Source organism: Hippocampus zosterae, chromosome 16, assembly GCF_025434085.1.
Source record: "Hippocampus zosterae strain Florida chromosome 16, ASM2543408v3, whole genome shotgun sequence".
In the NCBI taxonomy this organism is placed as follows: Eukaryota; Metazoa; Chordata; class Actinopteri; order Syngnathiformes; family Syngnathidae; genus Hippocampus; species Hippocampus zosterae.
Genome location: NC_067466.1, coordinates 6,741,293 through 6,764,373, shown reverse-complemented (window position 1 = coordinate 6,764,373; position 23,081 = coordinate 6,741,293). Strand labels below are relative to the sequence as shown.

Here is a 23,081-nt window from a genome sequence, read left to right as displayed (position 1 = left end):
TGACATCCACATCCATATAACGCCAGAACTGCGCAGACACCTTACATGTATTACCAAGTGGCTAACAACCGCCACACAGGGTGTTGTTTTTGTTTTGTTTTACCCTTTTGGCTGCAGACTTCAACAACAGATTGTGGAAATGATCGTGTTTGCAGGATAATTTGGGTTGGAAATGGCAAAAGATGGAATCTTTCACTATACCTTTTACTTTGAAGGGGCCATTTTTTAATATTCAATATGTAAATAGGCTTTGCTCATCAGGTAGCTGTTTGCTAGCATCTGTTGTGGTTTGCGTGAAAGCCGTGGAACCAAAAAAACAGAGAGGCAGGGGGAGCAGGGAGGACTGAACAAAATATATTCCCCAAAAAATTCCTAGCAGGAGTACACTGGAAAAATTTACTGAAATACCCAAATAAAGTCCTGAAGACCACATGAAACCAAAAGTAACAAACAAACAAAAGAAAACCCCTTTTATTTTATATTTCAGGTATTCTTCAAAACATGTTGACATGTTGATATTTTGTAAATTTCTAATCTAATCTATCCATCTACCCATCCATTATCCGAGCCACTTATCCTCAGGAGGGTGTGCTGGTGACTACCCCAGCCGTCTTCCGGCAAAAGGCGAGGCAAACCCAGAACTGGTTGCCAATCACAAGGGACACATAGACAAATAACCATTCGCGCTCACACTCACACCGAGGATCAATTTAGAGTGTGCAGTTAACCTACAATGCATGTTTATGGAATGCGGGAGGAAACCGGAGTACCCGGAAAAAAAACCAACCAGGCATGGGGAGAACATGCAAACTCCACACAGGAAGGCTGGAGCTGGAATCGAACCCTGCACCTCTGCACTAGGAGGTGGACGTGCTAACCAGTTGTTAGCACATCCATAAGTGGGTCTAAAATGACCCACACTCATTTTATGGGAACTTTCTATTCTATTCAGTTATCCTGAGCGTCACAGTTTTCAACATGATAGCAGATGGACCTTCACCTTATAATCCCGCCGTTGTCGGGAGGGAGCAACAAGGACAGATCAGGGAGCCTCTGTGAAAGCCAGAAACTCCCTTCAGGGATTCCAATAAAATCTCTTTGTTCCCCCCATGTGAGCTACATTTCAGATCCCCCATCAATGACTGGCTTAGGTTTTTCAAGAGAAACCAAGTATCCCTTGGATGCTTTGCTCCATGAGCTCTTTGTGAGAAGTCTATAGACCGGGTGCAGAATGCATTCTCAATTAAGACGTATTCGACGAAAGAATGCCCACTTGAAATAATCTTTTATTAATTTTGATTAAGATGATCAACAACAACAGAAAAACCTGGATCAAGGTTCATCACATCTGTATTGAAATGTCAGTGCCAGTTATTTTAGAGTACGGTAATTCACATTTATTTTGGATTGATCGTCAGGAATTCATCACACGTTCAAAGAGAAGGGTGCCAATGAAAAGTTTTCTTTGACCAGCAGTTCCAAATCCATTGATGCCCTTTTTATACCACAAGAGAATTCAAACTAATAAGGACTTCTTTCTTCCATATTTTTTCAGCATTTGGATGATAACACAAGCGTGTATTATCTATCCATCCAGTTTCTGTAACGCTTTTTTTTGGGGTCTCTCTCTTTGGTGGGTGAGACTTCGATCGAGAGCTGAACTGGTCACCAGTAAAACGCAGGGCACATAAAGACAAACAACCACTCACAATCACATCTAGGGACAATTTAGAGTGGGTCATTAACCTACCATGTATATTTTTGGAATGTGGGAGGAAACCCGAGTACCTGGAGAAAACCCATGCAGGCATGAGGAGAACTTGTTTTATGTTGAGAGGGAAGAAATTTCATCTGGGCTGTATGTTACACATACAGTACATTTGACAGTAAGGTTTATCCAATCCAATCCAACATGTAACTCCACACAGGTAGGCCAGGCCACTGAATCAAACGCTGCACCTTCGCGCTGTGACGCCGACGTGCTATCCAGCTGACCACCGTGCCACCCACTTATATGAAATCAAGATTAGAATTTCACTGATATGAAAATCATTTTAACATCCACCTTACCTTCATAACCAGTCATATTGTTTATTGAGCTTTCAAGTAAAATTTCTGACCATACCAGCATTGATGGGTTTTGAAACCTTGCTGCTACGTGTGCCTTCGAGTTCAAGTAAAATTTTCATTCTAAAAAAAATGTATTGCCAATGTGGCAAATTAAACATGGATACAAACTGTATATTTTCAAAACTATTTTTTCCTCATTCAGGTGGCAGGTGAGCTCGAGCCGAGCCTGGCTGACGTTGGTGCGAGAGGCGGAGGTAAACGCTGCCAAGTCAAACACTGAAATATATTTAATATTAGAGTGGCAAAGGTGTTCATTGATCATTGATGGGTCGACTCGATATATTACCACAAGTACTTAAAAGCAAGCTTTGTTGAAAATGAATGAGTCATACGAAAAGCCTTGTGAAGTGTTCAGATTAAATTATTAAATATTGTAACTTGCTCACAGAGGAAATTATACTTGTCAGCTAAAATGCTGCTGTAAAACAAACCCGTACTGTGAATTCAGACTCTGTAAATTCTCGTAAAAGACGGCTGCTTCGGTTTCGCCCGATTGCGATTTGGTCTGCCTGCTGAAAATCTGACGTTCTTTGTCGGGTAGAAACATTCAAACACTAAGGTAGAGTGCAATTAAAATTGTCTTCTTTTATGTGCAGTGTGAGTTTGTAGATGCATTTTTTCCCCATTCCTGAGAGATAAACATTCTAGTGCTTATGCAAGAATATAACCGGCCCGGGTTTTACTTTTGAAAACGTTTCGAAGCCGCACTTTTGGAAACACTGGAAAAATCCGAAAATAATTTAGCTAGCATGAATTATACAAACATTTATTCAAAGTTTTATGTGCCACTCTAATAAAATGTCTGTGGTCATTTGGGTAAATGAACCATGAAAAGAAACTCGAGAAAATGCTCATTTTCCGACCCGCTTCATCCTCATGAGTGTCGCGGGCATGCTGGAGCCTATCTTCGGACAGGTGACAACCTAAACTGGTTGCCAGCCAATCACAGGGCACACAGAGACGAACAACCATACGCATTCACGTTTACACCTAGAGACAATTTTGAGTGTTCAATCAGCCTGCCATGCATGTTTTTGAGGAAACCGGAGTACCCGGAGAAAAACCACGTGCAAAGTCCACACAGGAAGACCAGAGCCAGAATCGAACCCTCTGTACTGCAAGACCGACGTGCTAACCAGTCACCCACCGGGCCGCCCCTGGGTTAGCTATTTCACCCTCATTTTGGGTTACCTCTGACAGGTTTCAGAGTGCTCAAAAGGACAACCCATTCCTAATCTGGAGCCGGAAGTCTCTTTTTTTTCCATCCCCTTTATCAGGGGTGCCCATTATGTCGATCCTGATCTACTGGTAGATCCAAGACAGGTCCCAAGTAGATCCGAGGAGTGTCGAGGAGAAAAAAAAAAAAATATATATATATATATATACAGTATTTGTGTGGTTTTTTACATGTTAGTAATATATTTTTTGTGGTAATGTACGCTGCACCCTAATCATCCTATCAGTCTCATTTTCACAAAAAAATATATATATATATTAAAAAAATAAAATAAGGCAGGTAAATTTATGGTGGCGCGTGATTACGTCACCGGAAGTTGTTAGCGCTCAGCAGTCTGCAATTACATCTTGTAATCAGAGCTGTTGCGCTCCATCTTTTATCATAGTTCTCATTCAGAGATTGTTTCATGTACAACTCACCGAGGGCACGGGCAAAGAACAGGAATCTAGGAGGGCCCAGGGAAACACTTTAAAACGGTACGTGTGAGCTACGATAATTAACAGGCTGCAAAAGTGCATCGCATGCCTCAGTTTCAGGCTGTTTCTCATCATGGCGTGCATGTGTGTGTGTGTGTGTGTGTGTGTGTGTGTGTGATCGTGCTGGTAAGGGTAGATCCCGGGAGGTTAGTTAATCGAAAAGTAGATCTTTGGTCCAAAAAGTTTGAGCACCCCTGCCCTATATGGTTTGTTTTATACAATAAGTCACATCACTCCAATGGAATCGTGATGAGATTGTCAGCTGATATTGGCAATTAACCCCTTCATGCACCCTGTTACCTGATGACATGATAAGCTGCCCAATGTCGTGACCGCTGTCCCTGAAAGGGTTCAAGAATAATGTTTCGTATTGCTAAAAGGCAGCATGCTCCGTCAGTAAAAGAAACGGTGCGCAGGAAACGGTTGCTGCCTCACACGCACAAGCCGGAGGCCTGTGCCGCACAAGCCGGCAATTGTCAGAAACAAGTAAAACGCAAGGTCAGTAGAGCAGAGCAGAGAATAGCCGAGGTCAAGCACAAAGAAGAACCAACGCGTGGAGATAAGTAAGAAAAACAAGAAAACCCCATCGTAAAGACTCATATCTCACCATATCACTCCCAGTTATTTTTATGATTGAACATATCAGGGCTTTGATTTGTGAAGTAACGTTGTCCTCTTGGCTGGAGGGAGTCAAGAGGAGGCTGGAGCAAAGGTGCTCATAAATCATCTGGCCTGGCCGTGGCTGCTCTGACACATTGCTCAGGCATGTGGAGAAGGAGGAAGTCCACTAGTTTGATTCCGTGGTATTTTACTCCTCGTAGGACTGAGCCGCTTTCTGCCTCATTGGGCTTCTTGAAGCGGCAGCGGCAGGCTCTGGAGGTGGTAATTGATTTTGGCAGGCGAGATTTTGCATACAGTTTGAGTAACATGGAAACAGAGTCCGGCTTCATGCTTGCTGCGGCCATTAAAAGGATCAGTGCCATTTCAATAGCAGAGAATGGAGAGACGCTCTCCAGGTTTGCTTTTTGGCTGCGTCTTTCAGATGATTTCATTTCTCATCGAAAAACAAGCAGGCCTGACAGAAGACACAAGAGGGTTGACTATTATCGATTGGAGAAAAAAAAATACTGTCAAGGAACCTTTGTTTCCCATTGGTGAAATTTGCATGAATAAGTTATACTGGGATTAAATTTTATAATATTACAATAAGGAACTCTCGCGACATTCACTTTTTTGGATTCCTGCCATATCGCAGATTTTGAAATGATTTTTTTTTCATGGGTTTTGTATACAGTACCGATATTTTGAATTTAGACTTGCACGCTTTCCGAGCACAATCACATTATGCTGCAACACGGATGGATGGAGAGGCAGCATATTTTGGAGAAAAAAAAAATGTTCCCCTTTAAAGCTCCAGGCCAGTGTCCCCACACCGTAGAGAGAATAATGTTGGCTTGGTTGACCATTTTGCTGTTTAAATATTTAGAGTACAAAGCTAAATTTCTCATTTACACTCTGTGTTGCTGCTCCATTGATGCTCATATCCATTAATCCTGGGGTGTCAAACCCATTTTTGTCGTGTGCCACATTTTAGTTACCATTTCCCTTGGAGGGCCATTATGACTGAAATCATATAAAGAAGTCAAGAATAACGGTTTAGACAACTATTGTTTAAGTTATTGTAATGGGGTGTTTGGCAACAAGAAAATGTTTACAATATCTCTCTTATTTATTACATATGAGAATTTGACATGTTGGTCCATAGCAAGCATCATGGGAGTTGCCATGTTTGATTTGCTTTCGCGGCCACATAAAATGGTTTGGAGGGCCAGATCTGGCCCCCGGGCCTTGACTTTCACATCTGGCATTAATCTGTCTTTGGAAATTGATTATTATATGTTTGCACGGTGCATAGGGCACTTTTGGTCATATATGGTTTGGTGGAATATTTTTTTTCTTTAACTCATTCATGCACCAATAATTATAACCCTCAAACCCGATAACATGACAGCCTGTCCACTGTAGTAACCACTGTACCTGAAAGGGGTAAATATACAATCTTTAATTCTCTTTTCTTTGGGGTGTTTTGCATTCAGCTACACCTGAGAATGACCACTGAAAAACTTCAAGAAGCACTCTTTGCCACTTATTTGAAGAACTGTGTGAGCAGATTCACCGATAAAAGGCATGCGTGCATATTGACACGACAGCATGGAATGCACCGTGAGCTTTTTCTATGCATTTTATGCTTCCAAGCAGGGTTTTTTTATTCAAATACATTTGCAACCAGTGTAAAAAAAAAAAAGTTTTTTTTTCCTTTTTGATTCTAATTTGCTTCAAGCATGGAGAGGTGTATTTGTAGACCAGGGGTGTCAAACTAATTTTTGTCGCGGGCCACATTGTAATTACGGTTTGCCGTGGAGGGACGTTATGAATTTTGGGAAACCATGTAAATGGTTAATCACCTCCACATATTACATACACAGCACACAACAAATTGATGGATACCTAGTTTTGAAATCAGAAGTAAAGAATAATGACTTGTTTCAACATTGTTAACGTTAATGTAAAAAAATGGGTTTGGAAATGAGAAAATTCTTGCAATATCTCCACGTTATTGTGCATTACATGTGACAATTTGAAATTTTGGTCAGACTTTAGCAAGTATCATGGAAGTTGACCTGCTTGATTTGCTTTCGCGGCCCACATATAATGATGTGGCGGGCCTAGATGTGGCCCCCGGGCCTTGACTTTGATACCTGTGCTGTTGACCATTTGTACTTCTATTACTTCCAATTCTAAATTGAAATTTATTTTAAATACTGGGTTCATTTTTGTTGTACCATTCTCTTTTTTTTTTTTTTTTTTTTTTGACGTGACAAACGTGCATCTTGATAAGAATTCAGTCACTCACCAAAAATGTCACTGCATATTCTCCTCCATGCAGTCTGCCGTAATTGCATACCTTTCACCCTCTTTTGGGGCAGTTTCAACCAGACGTTCAACATGGATGGAAACAGAAAGCGGTTGTAACACAGACATTAAATAGTTCCTCTTGTCCCGGGGGCCAACGATGATTAAAGCAAAATAGCAAGCAGGGTCGCTCATGTGGGAACCATCTCGTGTGCTCCTTTCATTTGTAGGGTCAAAGCTTCTCCCAACTGAGTCAGGGTCACGGGCGAACGCTGACATCCGTTATACAATCCCAAACGACTGCAATGAACCAATGTGTTATGCAGTTTTTGTATCTCTAGCATGTATGTGTTGTGTGGTCCAAACTTAAAATGTTTGATTTAGCAAATAAAATCTTGGGAAGTCTAATTTGCGAGCTGGAATAAATGCATTCTAAAATTAAGTATCTGTTGAAGCCGCTCAAGTGGCATGCCCGCGCTAACCTTGACCACTAGAAGGCCAATTTGAAAGAGTGTGCACAAGAGTGGCTGCGAGAAGCAAACACACACTCAATTCAAATATTTCTGAATTTCCATTCTTTGAAACACCCCACGTGCAAACACACCACCCAAAAGGCACAGATTCCAAATCTGGCAAAGCTTCCTAGATAGATGGAAAGTCATATCTGTGAAATATAGCAAGGATGACAGATTTGGGATTCACGCCACGGTTCTCATCAAAGAGACCCCAGAAAGCAAAAGCGAAATGTAGATGGACACACAGCTGCACCTAGTTGAGAAACGGAGTTGATTTAATCGGAGTTCAACATGATATCATTTAAAGCAGATCCGGCCCTTGTGTGGTTGACGTGCAGCACAACCTGAGACAATGAAATTGATAAAGATAGGGAACGTTCAAGAAGCCTTAGATCAAAATTCCCCTCTCCTCTAAACCCATTCATTGGATGTTTGTTTTAAAAAAACGATTGTAGTGTATAGAAGATATATTAAAGGATTATTATCATACTCTGATAATAATTAAGGAAATAATGAGGTGATCGTTTTTTCCAATTTATCAGAATTCAGGTACAAGTCTCACAAGAAGGTACGTTCCGTTATTGCCATCGTTATCGTTTTTCGCTTGATTGCATTCTAAGTTTATACAACTATGTTTTATAATTATGACTTCAATGCTGTGTTAAGGCAGGGTTCCGCTACATTGTTCTAAGTTGTAATATCAACATCCGCAAGCAGGTGTCAGTCACGTCTTTGCTGCACTTACACTGCTCCTCCACACGTAGGTAGGCCAAATAAGTTTTTTTGCGGATTTCTAATGAATAACATACAAATTTTGAGTGGGTTAATTTTTGTGGGTGGAAAAATGCACAAAATGATTTCTTGCACTTTAAGGTACCGTATTTTCACGACTATAAGGCGCTATTAAAAGTCTAAAATTTTCTCCAAAAATGGACAGGACGCCTTATAATGCGGAGCGTCTTTTATATGAGCTGAGTTCCAAAATCTGGCTGAGACCCGACACACGCTGTTTATATAGAGAAAAGGCGGAAGTGAGGTCGACCAATCAGTGAAGCCCGTCAGTGCACTTATATGTAAATATATGGAGAGAGAGAAAATGTGTACGTGAGTGACGACACGCACGCATGCGAGAAGAGGTCGGCCAATCAGTGAAGTGCAGAGAAGAGGTCGGCCAATCAGTGAAGCGCGTCCGTGCACTTATATGTAAATTATGGAGAGAGAGAAAATGTGTACGTGAGTGACGACACGCACGCATGCGGAGAAGAGGTCGGCCAATCAGTGAAGCGCGTCCGCGCACATATATGTAAATATATGAAGAGAGGTGGACGTGAGTGAGGACAGGCACGCACGGGGTGGGTCCGGCAATGAGTGAAGGGTGGGCGTGTAAGTGGACGTTAAAGGCACGCCTCTAGCAGGTACCAGCACCTGTATAAAATGTGAGTATGTGCATTATTGCAAAACAACTTCGGTTTTGGTTTCCTAGAACCCCCGAAAATGAATTCCAACCGCTGGACATCGGCATCAACCGGGCGTTCAAAGTGAAGTTGCGAGCGGCATGGGAAAAATGCATGATCGATGGCGAACACAGCTTCACGAAGAGTGGGAGGCAGCGCCGGGCTAGTTACGCAACAATCTGTGAATGGATTGTGGCTGCTTGGACGAACGTATCTGCTAGTACAGTTGTTCGAGCTTTTGGCAAAGCCGGCATCATTTCTGTGGAGCCACATGACGACGAGAGTGACTCTGACAACGAGAGGGAACCCGGCGGTTTGGATGGATTACCGATACTTGCACAATTGTTCAATTCAGACACAGAAGATGACGACTTTGATGGCTTTCTGAGTGATGATTGAGCAAAAAACGTGAGTACCTTGTAAATAAAATACACCCGAACTCAGGACTGCTTTCGTTGCCTTTTTAAAAACGTGTTTTAGCTTTGAGCTTCAGTGTATGCTTCAAGCTAACGTGTTAGCATGCATGCATGCCGTATGTTTAAGCGTATGTTTTACCACTGTAAAACTGCGCCCATTAGTACAGTGCGTCCTGTGTATGTGTAAAATACAGAAATGTCACCCATTAATGAGACTGCGCCCAACAGTACGCTGCGTCGGATAGTCGTGAAAATACGGTAATTTTTAAGAGCAAGGGCCCCCGGGACATACAAATTCGGGTGATGCCACCACAGAAGGAGCACAACTGTTATAAATTGAGGACCTTCTGTACTCGGATTTTGAATGAGCAATAAAGTGATCAAGGTATTTGGAATTTTCCAGTGTACAATTTTTTAAAACTAAAACAGTGAGGAGTTCATTCCCAATAATGTAAGACTATTGTCAAGCAATCCTGACTCGGCGTTCATTGTCCTTTCTAGCACAAGTTTGGTGCTTTCCAAATGAGATGTTGCACTGAAACAAGGCCTGGGAAAGCTCTGACTGCCTATGGTCAAATGCCTCTGAGCCAGTGTCCAACTCATAGCCAGTGATTGCTCAGCAACAGTAATTGTGCCACGCCGGCACAAAAGACATCAGGAAATCCCCCCCAACAAAACACCCGCCACACTGGAATGTTGGCATTTCACCGGTACTCAATCACAAGGCAAGCTTGGGTGCCATGCGATGCACCGAGAAACGCTGGACGTTGACATGAAGTGAAAGGGGAAGAGAAAGCGTGGCAAGTCCGTGATGTTATGACGTGGCAATGGGCCGGCAAGGTTAGAGAGCGGTTGGGGGAGGGGTTGAGGAGGTTAGCAGTCAATGAGGTAGTGTTAATCCCCAGTTGGCGGGTCGAAGAGAAACGCGAGGGCTGCCACGCTCAGGAGGCTGTCCATCACTGTAAAGTGCTCCGCGTCCTTGCTGTCAAATGTACTTAGGAAGTGAGGGGTGTTCCACATTTGCGCTGCTATGCTCAAGTATGTGATAAGAGGCTCATAATGCATCAGTTATGTTTCTTTCCAAGTTGAACAGTCGTGCAGCGTTTTTGTATAAAATACATAGTTTTGGGTGAGATACTGTACGTCTTTTTTTTTTTACAGTTTAAAGACAAAGCAAGGAACACCACATAAATTCCTCAGATTGGCCTAATAAATTCTGTAATGTGTTTGTCATGAAAAGCTGTCATCACAGAGGTGATGCCAAAAGCCAGGTATCTGCCACTGCAATCTATGTAGGGTAACGGGTGCTGACAGCTTCGAATTGTGCTTGCGCGTATTATGGAACGAGAATCGTGACGCAAAATCTTGAGGGAATCCATTTGTGTTGGAATGTAAAGCCAGCCTTCAAACTTTCAAGACGCAGACTTTGGTTTCACCGCAGAGGAAGGAGAAATGGAAGGTAAAAAGGACCCGCAAGAAGAAATAGTGGTTCACACAACTTCATCTTCATTTACCAACGTTTGACACTCTTGGTCGGAGGCAAGGAAGTAGACTGTAATTCAAAACGTAACTCATAGCAAAGAAAAAAAAAACTAAAATTCCACTACACTGGTTTAATTTGTCGAAGACTTGAGCGTGTGTTCACATGTGAATGCTGTAGTACAGTGCTCAAAGGTTTGAAAGAGCAAATTAGAAATTAATCATTTTTGCCCCAAAAAGTAATAATAAATAAAAGAACATTAAATGTAATTCCTGTTTTGTTCCAAGACAGTTCAGTGGTTACAGGTACTTTAATTTACATCTAGAATATGATTATAGAGTACATTACAAGATCCCTGTGTGACTGAACTTAATACAAAGTACCGTATTGGCCCAAATATAAAACAGCCCTGATTATAAGACAACCCCCTCTTTTTCAAAACTCAAGTTTGAAAAAATACTTTTTGAAAACCAAATAATTTTTTATACAGAAATTAATTACAGTAATTTCTGTTATCAGAATCAGAATCATCTTTATTGGCCAAGTATGTAGAACACACAAGGAATTTGTCTCCGGTATATCTCTCCGATTATTCTTTTCTCTTTTCGTTCTTACCATTATTTTTATTTTTCTTCTTCCTGCTACCACTATTTTTATTTTTATTCTTTGTGACAGGGGTTCGCTTTGGCCTCGGGAGTCAAGTTCAGCATTCGCTTCAATGTTATCAGGCGCGGACTAGCGTTGTGAATTTGTATAATGTCTAGACCCCGAATATAAGACGACCCCCACTTTTTTAGTCTTATTTCAATGCAAAAAAACACCGTCTTATATTCTGGCTAATGCAGTATGTTCATACAAAACATGTGAATCATACTTCATACATACAGCCAGCCATTTTCTAATCCGCTAATCCTCACAAGGGGCGCGGGTGTGTAGGAGCATATCCCAGCCGTCTCCGGGCAGTCGGCGGGGCACACCCTGAACTGGTTGCCAACCAATCGCAGGTCACGTGGACGAATAACCATTCACACTCACAATCACAAATTTAGGGTTCCATTAAACTGCCATGCATATTTTTGGAATGTGGGAGGAAACTGCAGCACCCGGAGAAAACCCACGCAGGCACGGGGAGAACATGCAAACGCCACACAGGATGGCCGGAGCCGGAATCGAACCCTGCACCTAAGCACTGTGAGGCGATAATGCTAAGGAGTCGCCCACCGGCCCGCCGCATCATACTTAACTGTAGTTCTATTTCATTCATCATTATGATTGCTGATACAAGGAACTGTGTATGTGTGTGTGTGTGTGTGTGTGTGTTTTCCATGAAAATGGCAGTTGTCTCCCATTCCCAACAAAAAAAATGATTATAGTATTTAAAAAAAAAATTACCAACAGGTTACAGTGTCACTGTAGTAAAGGAAACATGTTAAGAATTTCAACTGAAATTTCAACTGATTTTTTTTATTACAATAATGTGATATAAAATACTTGTCATCATGCTTCTTGTTAATACTTGATGAACAAGGTGGCTCCAGTGTGAGATTCTTTCTCAGAAAGCACTAATCCAAATACAAAACACATTTAAAGAGGATGCACAAACACATTTAAATGGTTCATCCTGTCGATAGTGTTGATTTGCCAAAACCATTTCACTGTCTGTGAAACTTGGACTAAAGTGTGACAAGATCCTCAACAGTTAACATTTTTTATTGCCCCAGACAGAATGTTACACCGCATGCAGTATTTTTGCTTCGAGCCAATGCAAATTCTCTTGCTGGTTGCAGGTTTCTTTTGTGGGTTAATACTTGGCTCACTAACACATCCTGATGAATGCAAACGCACACACGGCTCTGTAATACAAACCTGCCTAACAAGACTGCTGCTGTCACTCAGCCGGGCCCCCTCCGCAAACTCACACAAGGCTCTGAAAGGACAAATGTTTGTTTCCCCTTCTGCGGAATTAATGAGGGCATCAGTTAGTTGCCGCCTCCTGCCCGAGCAACAGAATGCAAGCCCGCTCTCCTTCTCTGTCTGAGCTTGAAAGTGAGGAGTAAATATTAGCAGTAGAACTATTTATAAAAGCGCTGGAAATTTGCAGCCCACACTGGGGCAATGAAAGGGGCAGCGGGGGTAATGAGGAGAGAAAGAGTCCACGGGGCGGAACCATTGCAATTTGTGTGCTTGTCGTGATCCTCCTGTTCTATACCCTTAAGTCAAGGTTCTATACCCTCAAGTCAAGGTTGCCAAATGAGCGTTGATGCTCAACACTCATTTGGCATCGCTTTTGGAACTTTTGTGTAGTGGTGCCTTGACTTATGATCGTCTCTTCATACTAAAGTTACAAAACGCCTCAATCGGAAAATATTGCCTCTTTTTACGAAAGAAATATTAAGACACAAAAGGTTACAATACAGTACAGGCTGTAGCTCACAGCTCCGAGTTTCCTGATTGCAACATACAGTACCTTTTGCTGCTCTGCCATTGGTTATAACGTTTGATTTTCCTGGCATACCATTGGCTAAGAGGGACATCCACCAAATGGTATCTATTCAGCGTCCTCATCATTCTCCCCTCGGGCCATGAGGTGTTTCGATAATTTTACATAAATGTGATTTCAAACAGGGTGGCCCGGTAGTCCAGTGGTTAGCACGTCGGCTTCACAGTGCAAAGGTACCGGGTTCGATTCCAGCTCCAGCCTCCCTGTGTGGAGTTTGCATGTTCTCCCCGGGCCTGCGTGGGTTTTCTCCGGGTGCACCGGTTTCCTCCCACATTCCAAAAAACATGCGTGGCAGGCTGATTGAACACTCTAAATTGTCCCTAGTTGAGTGTGAGTGCGAATGGTTGTTCGTTTCTGTGTGCCCTGCGATTGGCTGGCAACCGATTCAGGGTGTCCCCCGCCTACTGCCCGAAGACAGCTGGGATAGGCTCCAGCACCCCCCGCGACCCTAGTGAGGATCAAGCGGCTCTGAAGATGAATGAATGAATGAATGATTTCAAACAGAAAAAGTGTTCACCTGTTCACCACCGATCGCTCACTATGCTGATGTTTGCTTTGGACATTATCGAAGGATTGTTAAAAGCCGACAAAAACAAACGTCCTTGGATCAGTTCTTTACAAAACGCTAGGCAAAAACTACTTCTGAGCGAGAACATGAACTAAAAGGGCAAAAAAATAAAAAATAAATCCCCGATGAGGACGCAGTTAAAAATTAAATTACCAATTTTATTCTTTGTTGTTTACATTGTGCACAACTCTCATTTATTGTGCAATAATCAAATTGTAATGTGTATTTGTTACATATTTTTATGCTTTACAATACATTTATGGCTGGATTTTGGAGGGTCTTGGAACGGATTAGGGCATTTACATAGAAAATGCGTCTCAACTTTCAAATGCTCTAGTTAAGAAATTTCTTCCAGAACCAATTAATTTTGTTCATAGAGGTAGAACTGTATTTTTTACGGAAGAGAATTAGGGCCAATGAAGAAAGAAAAAAATAAAGTTGGCAAGATTCTCACTTTAATGTCAGAATTCTTTAATCTCAGAATTCTAATTTAAAGTCAGAATTCTGAGATTAAAGTGAGAATCTTGCCAACCGTATTTTTTCTTTCTTCACTGGCCCGAAGCCTCTTCCGTAGTATTTCGCTTTAATTTCAATTGATGCGTTTTACAGCGTATTCAAATTGCAATGGACAACTTCAACTTCAATTACAAATTTTGCAATCGTTTCAAAGCAGGATTTGGGAGGTCGAGGTGAAGCCAAAGATCAAGCTTTTTGCCTTTTCTACCTATTGCAGGGTGTTAGACTTCCTCTGACATTTGACTAAAATGGAGCTCAGACTCCTTTTTTCCAGATGCAGCATCCCTTGTTGGGCCTTTGTAGTTTGGTAAATTTACGCATTCCGTCTTTTCTCCGTCTAAAGATGACATTTCTTTTGTGTGCTGCCAGAGATGTAGATATAGTTTGACCACACTGAAACCGAGTTCCCTGACTACATGTGGTTTATGTGATGAATTCTCTTAAAAGTGTGGAGTTCATCATGTTTCAGGCGGCCCGCGCGAGGGGTCTAAGAATGCTGAGATCTGTGACAGAATAGATGAGCAGGATAAAACCCAGAAGAAGGAGCCAATATTTGGCTGGATCAGAATGATGATGACCATTTTTGGTGAGCTCATCATTTTGTTCATTGTACCACTTGTTTGAGGCCCAGTATAACAATCAGAAAAGCAAATCAAAGCAAGTTGAATACGAAATACTTCAACTAATTATTTAGTCCGTGCCCACGATCATCAGAGAACAGAACAACTACGTGTTTTATGGCATTACTGATTTATCCATCCATTTTCAACACAACGCTTATCCTCATTAGGTTCCCCTTTAAAATCACATGAATATCACTGCCCGTTTAATTTTTAGTTTGCTGTTCAAAAAAAAAAAAGACAGTATTTGCCATTGCTCATGTCACCACGCGGATCATTCTCAAATCAGTTGAACCACTGCAAATGGCGCTAATCACGCGTAATGACTTTGCTGTCTGCCCTTCCCATTTAGACCGCTGCCAAATCAATTGTATTACCTCACTCGGGCTGAGAAATATGGAAACCATTAAACGGGATGGTGAGTGGGGAGGGGGTGGGGGGTATCGGTGCCTCTGGCTGCCTTTCAAAATTCACTCTTATAATGTAGAGCCTACACTACAAAAAAAATTTAAAAATTAGGAGGAAGTGGCTATATATTCACAGACACATTTGTTTAAGTCTGCACTAGCCAATTTTTATTTCTAACTCTGATGTGCTTGAGTTGCGGCGAGAAAAAAAAGATTTTAAAACTTCATTTGGACATCTTCAGAGAACCTTTTAATCAGATTGTGGGGATTTGGGCTGTTAAAGTCAACCCTCTCTATGTCTGCAGCTGCGGCTGTGGAAGGAAGTGGAGAAACTATTTTAGCACTTGAGCTTGAGCCTGTCAGCATGTTCCAGTGCTCAACCTGAGTTGTCGGGGTTAACCAAATACTGAAACAAGGCTGAATAGCGATCACATGCGCACTAAAAGAAACAAGGGGAAATAAAATGAAGTTCACGCTCAACCTTCTGAGCAAAGTGACAATGGGAGCAAATTATTTATTCGCAATAAACAAGCTCCAGACATCTGTTCTTAATGGACTGATGTAGTATAGCGATGGGAAAAACAGCTTTCCAACAAGAACACATTTGATGTCCAAAACAGGGAATGCAAAAGGCTTGGTTGTACACAAATTAAGCACAGAAGTCTAATTAAGACACAGTGGGACAACAAAGTCGATGTTTCTCAATTTTGGCCTCATGAAGCTCATAAAAAATATTCATTGGTTCTCAGATACATAAAAATGTCAATAAATGTAAATTGTAACAAAGATCTGTAAGTCATCATCCGATTGTAAATCTGAAAAAGACATGTAGAAGCATGTAAAATTGTTATTTACTGGTTTTTGAATGGGATATGAATTGTTTGAATCTTCTGTAACGTGACTTTTCTAAATGGATTTCCTCTTTACGCCACCATATTTTCAATCCGTTCTTCTATATGTGACAGAGAACTGTATATGTTCTTAAACTGGACAGTGATTTTAAACTCGATCGGCAAATTGGTGCCGTTGTTAAATCCAGCTTCTTTCACCTTAGACAGATGGCCAAAATAAAACCTCTCCTCTCACATGAACACTTTGAGACAGTAATTCATGCCTTTGTCACATCCCGGCTCCATTACTCCAATGCCCTTTACTTTGGAGTCAGCCAGTCCTCCATTAAGCGCCTTCAGCTGGTCCAGAATGCCGCTGCTTGCCTCTTGACTGGTAAGAGAGAGCATATAACTCCTACTCTGGCATCCCTTCACTGGCTCCCCATTCATTTTAGAGTTATTTTCAAGATCCTCCTCTTTGTTTTCAAATCTCTGAATAATCTCGCGCCACCTTACCTCTCTGAGCTCATCCGCCCCTACACACCTGCCCGGCGCCTCAGATCTGTGGACCAGACATTATTAGAAGTACCAAGAACTAAACTGAGGCTCAGAGGGGATCGAGCCTTTTCTGTTGCTGGTCCCTCTCTCTGGAATGACCTCCCACTGAACATTCGGCAAGCCTCCTCGCTGCCCATCTTTAAAGCCCTCCTCAAAACTCACTTGTATTCTTTGGCGTTCGACTCAGCATGACTTAGATTTGTTCTTGATTTTACCGTTTGGTGCTTTCTACCGCCTTTATTACCGATTTGTCTTACCGTTTTGTGCATGTTAAATCGCTCCATGTACAGCACTTTGTATGCAGCGATGGCTGTTTGAAAGTGCTCTATAAATACTGTTGACTTGACTAGACTTGACAAAGATCGAAGTATCGACAGTTAAGAGAAAAATTACTTCTTTTCCACGTTTCATTTTTCATATTGAAACATTTTGGAAATTATTCTTAACCCATTTTGAGAAAACTAAATATCTAGTTACACAAAGTTCAGAAGCCGTTTTTCATAATATTGTGTGATGATAACCATTCAATAGGTCCAAAAATCGCTTGACGTCAAAGTGTGGCCGGGTTATGAATGATTTTTGGGCTTCAATGAAGTAACTAACAGTTACAGTTACACTCAAGGAAAACACTTTCACGCTGATGGCTTAAGTGATGTGCGGTCCTCGTTTTGGGGGGTGGGGGGGGGACAAGTTGCTCCATTTATCAAATCATCATGCTCGATTGCAATGCATCTCTGAGCATTTTTTCATTATCTCACTGTCGGGGCTCCATGAGAGTGGTGAAAATCCTTTGGGTTATATTATGTTCAGATCTAGCTAGCTTTAGCTAGCATACAAGTTCGTGAACATAAAGTGTACTTTAGAGTCCAGCGCCTTCCAAATATGTTCCTTGAGTACTTTGGTCGCCTTCTTCTCTCTTTGAATTGCACGCTTTTGTTGACATAGTTGAACTCAGCCAGACATTGCCGTCACTCTCTGACTTTATCCTCTCTCAGTAAAGCTGTTCTCGCCGGCTTTGTTAGCTCCTCCAAGGAACAAACCGTTGGCTGCCCCCCCCACCACCATCCCTCTACTCCAGAACAGATTTACTGTGATTACACAGACCAGTGTTTACTTTTCCCAGCGTACTTAACTCTGTATTTCTTTTATTCAAATTAATTCCACCACACGCATTCTTCTCCCTAGGCCATTTTCATCCATTTTGATGAAACTCCTTGCGACGGTGCAAATAGATCACCGAATCTGGGAGAGGTAAAGTTTTGTCTGGAAAAAAAAAAAGATTTCTTATTCAAAACATGTCATGTGATGTTTGGTTTCTTGAAGATAAAGTGTTTCTCCTTCAGTAGATCGTGAACATCAAATAACAATGACTTAAAGTCAGTTTCACATAACAGGGTAGGGACACAGCATGGAAACTTGGATTGGATGAATGGGCTCATTTGGCTACGTAAGGCTGCACTGACATTTGGTTACAAATATTTTTCAATGTTGTACAAAATACACAAAAAAAATGTCACCCAAAACAACTGACAGCACAAATTGTGCGAGCCAGCACAGTATTTCAAAATGTGCATTACAGCAAAACCGTTCATAACGGCAAAACTGCTCTCATTATAAACCGTTCTTAAATTAAGATATGCAATGTTTTAAACAACAATTTAACATGAGTACTTATCAAATGGTATAAAAAGATGTTAAACACATGGTCAGACCAAATGAACACATATTACTCACCCTTTGATGATGCGGTACTTCGGCGGAGCAAACACACAGACCCAAGGCGTCATGTCTCACTTTTAACATTCTCAACTGCAATATACTGTGAATCAAAATAAATATGCAAGACTATGTGGCAAAAAAAATGTCAAGAACACCTAGAAAAGTAAGCACTTGGGAGTCGTGAGCTAAATACAGAAATCTGACAATCACTGGGCATCTTGTCAGTCCTTAAATGCATGGCAAGGCGTGATCAGGAAACGCGCCGCAGGTGCGCCTGCTGGAGGGAACCGCCCCTTACTCCAGCTGGAGCTGAAACACAATCAAGACAAGCAAGACAGGATCATGACAACCTCGTCTGATGATCTGAAAAAAGACCTAAAAAAAGACCACCAGGGAAGAAGTGTGAATGCGATCGCGACTAATTTTATTAAAATAAACAATATACTTTACATATGAGCGTGTGTGTGTGTGTGTGTGTGCGTGTGTGTGTGTGTGTGTGTGTGTGTGCGTGCGTGTGCGTGTATAGGAGGGCCAGTGGGTCCAGTGGATAGCGCGACGACCGGACAGTGCAGAGGTTCAATTCCAGCTCCAGCCTCCCTGTGTGGGGTTTGCATGTTTTCCTTGGGCCTACGTGGGTTTTCTCTGGGTACTGTGGTTTCTTCCCACATTCCAAAAACATGCATGGCAGGTTGATTGAATACTCTAAATTGTCACTAGGTGTGAGTGTGAGCGCAAATGTTGGTTTGTGTTGCTGTGTGCTCTGCGATTGGCTGGCCACCAGTTCAGGTTGTCCCCCGCCTACTGCCCGAAGACAGGCTCCAGCACCCCCCGTGACCCTTGTGAGGAAAAGCGGATCAGAAAGTGAATGAATGAATGAATGAATATATATACAGGTATATATATATATATATTTTATAAACCAACTGACAAACTGACTGCGTTTGGGGAAAAGCTACATTAGATAATGTTATCGCTATTATTTAAAGAGGTTTTACTCTCTACAAACAGCAGAATAACACTTGACATTCTCTCAGCAATAAGTGGCCCGATTAGTTTCCGTGTGAGGTGCAAACGCGTGGTAGTGACACATTCTGTTCCCGTCGGTTGGTTTAATGTCAGTTTTTTTTTTTTTTTTTTTAGAAAGGTGCATGCTTTGCATCATTTGCTATCTCCCGGCAACGCTCTTAAGAACAACGCACATACTCACAACTAAAACAAAAACAAACAAAAAAAAAAGTCCTTCAACAGCGCATACCGCCAGGGTCCTATTTAAAGGCTTGAGGGTGAGGATGGGGGTTTCGGGGGCGGTGGGGGGGGGGGGGGTCTACAAAAGTCCATTTACAGTGCGGGTCAGTACATTTGAATGCCTTTACTACTCCAGCCAAATTCTTTGTCTCCCTCATTCACAGCAAGTTATCTCGAGCGCTCCCAGCACAAAGGCAATTGGTATTATATTGTTCGGGCAGACATTAACCCCTGATATTTTCACTGCTGTCCATTAACAACCTTTTTACCTTCTTTACTACAAGGCAATTCCCACAGAACAAGAGGTCACACTCCGAACCATGAAGAGATACTCAGCGACTGACAAACAAAGACGTGTCGAAAGAAAGTACAGCGGTGATTAATCCCATTCTTTTATTTTTTTTACATTTTGACTTTGTTTTGTCTTTATTCTGGACAAAAATAAGCTTTATAACCCAGATGAGGGTCGGTCGGTCGATCTCGCGACTCAGACAGCTGCTCAGCTCCTGCTTTGTGTTGACAGACACAAAAAAATGAAGGAATGTGGACCAAATTAAGGTTAACAACTAGGATTGTTATGTTTGCACAAGCAGTCCTCGACGTGAAATATTCTGCGGACGGCGTTGGAGTGAGCGAGGGTTAGTCTGGGGTGAGATGAATAGTTGCACGGATTAATGATAACAACGGTTGCTCGGAGGGTCACTTGACCAGATCGACTGTAAAAACAGGCCCGTCTTAATCTCGATGATGTGATGAAATACACTGAGTGTCAAATTTACCTTTTGGGCCACGATAGCGATAAATTGCGTCAGGATTTATTTGAACGCTGACACGGGCAGAGCTCGGTCGGCCTCGTCACATTTTTCTCCTTTTGCCTTCGCCAGTACTCAACTGCGGCATCGCAAAAGAATGCTTTCGCCGTTATTGCTTTCTATACTCACTGAGGAACGTTTAGTTAAATCGCTACGTGTGAACGTAGCAGTGCTTGAATTTCAAACTTGTACGGTATTTATATTCCGAATCAATGTCTTTGCTACGGTACTCTATCTAAAAGCATTTGCACAGGCGTACATAAACCTCTCCTCTCCATCTGCTTCGCAGAGGAATGCCAGTGACTTAAGAGACCTTGGTGCTGTTGACAGGCAGGCTCGTGTGCACGCTCGTTTCAGACCCTCGCTCACCTGCACACAATCAGATGCACCCCGGCGCCCCCCAAAACCAGAATACCACAGTACACTGCATATGACCCCCACTGCCTGTTTCTGCTTTTGGAACCCTGCGATTCATCCATCCATTTTGTGTACCACTTGTCTCCTCTAGGATCTCGGTTAAGCTGGAGCATATCTCAGCTCAGGCAGGATACATCCTGGAATGATTTCCAGGGTGTATCCTGGAACATATAGACAAACAACCATTCGCACTCCTTTTCACACCTACTGTAAGGACGATTTAGAGTCATCCGTTAACATTTAGAGACAGCTGGACAAAGTCGGGAGTACTGGAAGAAAACCAACGCAAGCAAAGGAAGAACATGCAAATTCCACTCCATAAAGCCAAAATGAAGATTTGAACCGTGAGCCTCCGAACTGTGAGGCAGATTTGTTCAACACTATTTCTTCAATCCTTCGACACTGGGCCTTATTTTCATGCCCAGCACAAGTCTGGCGCAAAGTGGGTGGGAGCTTTGGTATTTTCAAAGACAGGCGCAGTTAGCAATGGACGTTAGCGCTCATGGTAAGGAACGCGTCCATACCATTTTTTTTTTAATTTTATTTTATATTTTTTTGCCCGCTTCATGTTTTTGCCGCACTTCCAGAAAGCCAGTCGGTAAAATAGAGGAGGTTCGGTTTGTGATCGAGTTCGGTTTCTTTTTTTACACAAGTCGGAATGCATCACGGTCCATCACAAGCACAGTAGTAAAGTCATAATTATGGTAAATGTTTGTACGAAAACACTTCTAGACCTTAAATATGAAACAAGCGAAAAATAGCAACGGCAGCAAAGTTTACCCTCAGCATGCCCTTGTTGCGCTGATGTTGGTACCCAAAGTAGCCGTTGGCGTTCATCTGCCAATAACAAACAGTTCATAAAACAAAATGTCTGCACTCAGTTCAATCTTGGGAGGATGTCTTAGTTTTTGAAGTTGTTTTTGAGGTTTGATGTTTTAAACAGGCTGCGGTCAGAAAGTAAACTCCAGTGGGTGTATGTTGAGTCCGCGTCATGTGGCCTCACAGTATGGAGCGCCATATTTCATCGCTATTTATGTCCGTGCAAAATCATGAGAACCACTTCAAGTAACACAAGGCTGGTCAGAGGCTAACATGTGCTGCACACAAAACCACACCAATTCTGACAAGCCGACCCACTGCCTTTGTTTCTTACATTAATCAGATTTCTTTTGGATTTGACATGTGGGCATTGTAGGCCTGCTTCTCAAAACGAAACTGTATGTTTGTGATGAAAAACATTACATGTTGCCTGCTGGTGGGTTTTTGGGTTTTTTTTCATGGTGGAATTTCCAAGTAAATGTTTCCCTTGTGGCTGCAACCCCCTGAAGGTTTTAAAACGCTTTGTTCCAGCACTTTTTTATTTGAGAGATTCATCGTATTTATCCCAAGTAAGGTTTGTTTTGCAGCAAACTGTTGTGAAAATCCTGTAGTTTAATTCAAAACTACCGTATTTTCCGCACTATAGTGCGCTTCAGAGTATATGGCGGACCTTCAATGAATGGGCTATTTCAAAACTGTTTTCATATATTGGGCGCACCTCATTATAAGGGGCAGAGATAGAAGCTACAATAGTGTCTGCAGTTGCCTTATGCATCCACTAGATGGCGCTACACTGAAGGGAATACAATACAGTACAGTACAGCTTTATATATAAAGGGCATTCACAACTGCTGCAGCTGAAACGAGGCGCTTCATAGAACATTTAAAATACTGCGTCCAAGAAATCAAAATATCGATTATATATAAGGCGCACCGGATTAGAAGACGCACTGTCGACTTTTGAGAAAATTGAACGCTTATAGGTGTGCCCGTATAGTGCGGAAAATACGTTCATTTGTAAATGTACATCTTTATACGTATTACATTCTTAAGTGAAAATGTCATCTCACTAAATATTGAATTTACTGCACATTTTTTTCCTCTACACCTATTTGCATCGGCTGTACCCCTTTTAAAGTCATGACTTGAAAACACTGACCAGTTGTTTGTCATTTTGTTTATTTACTTTTTGGAAGGTATTTGTATGAGCTATTAAATTTGGTCATACGTGACCAAGCGCTCGATTTTCTATTTGTCATGTGTATATGTTCAGAATGACACCATTTTGTTAGCTTCATATCAACATATTCGATTGCCTTAACTGCTACGATTATTGATTGTTCAATTATGAAAGGTTGCAGAAGACCACTTCAATCGCCACTGAACGGAGCAACAACAACAACAAAAAACACAGTTGCTTTAAATATCAGACAGGCACAATCATTAAAT

At 41.9% G+C, this 23,081-nt stretch overlaps 1 protein-coding gene across 1 annotated transcript in view; it reads right to left on the bottom strand.

Annotated features, from left to right (window-relative positions):
* Window positions 1–23,081, bottom strand: part of thap12a (THAP domain containing 12a) — a 252,958-nt gene that overhangs the window by 179,032 nt on the left and 50,845 nt on the right. The gene's annotated exons all lie outside the window — the stretch shown is intronic.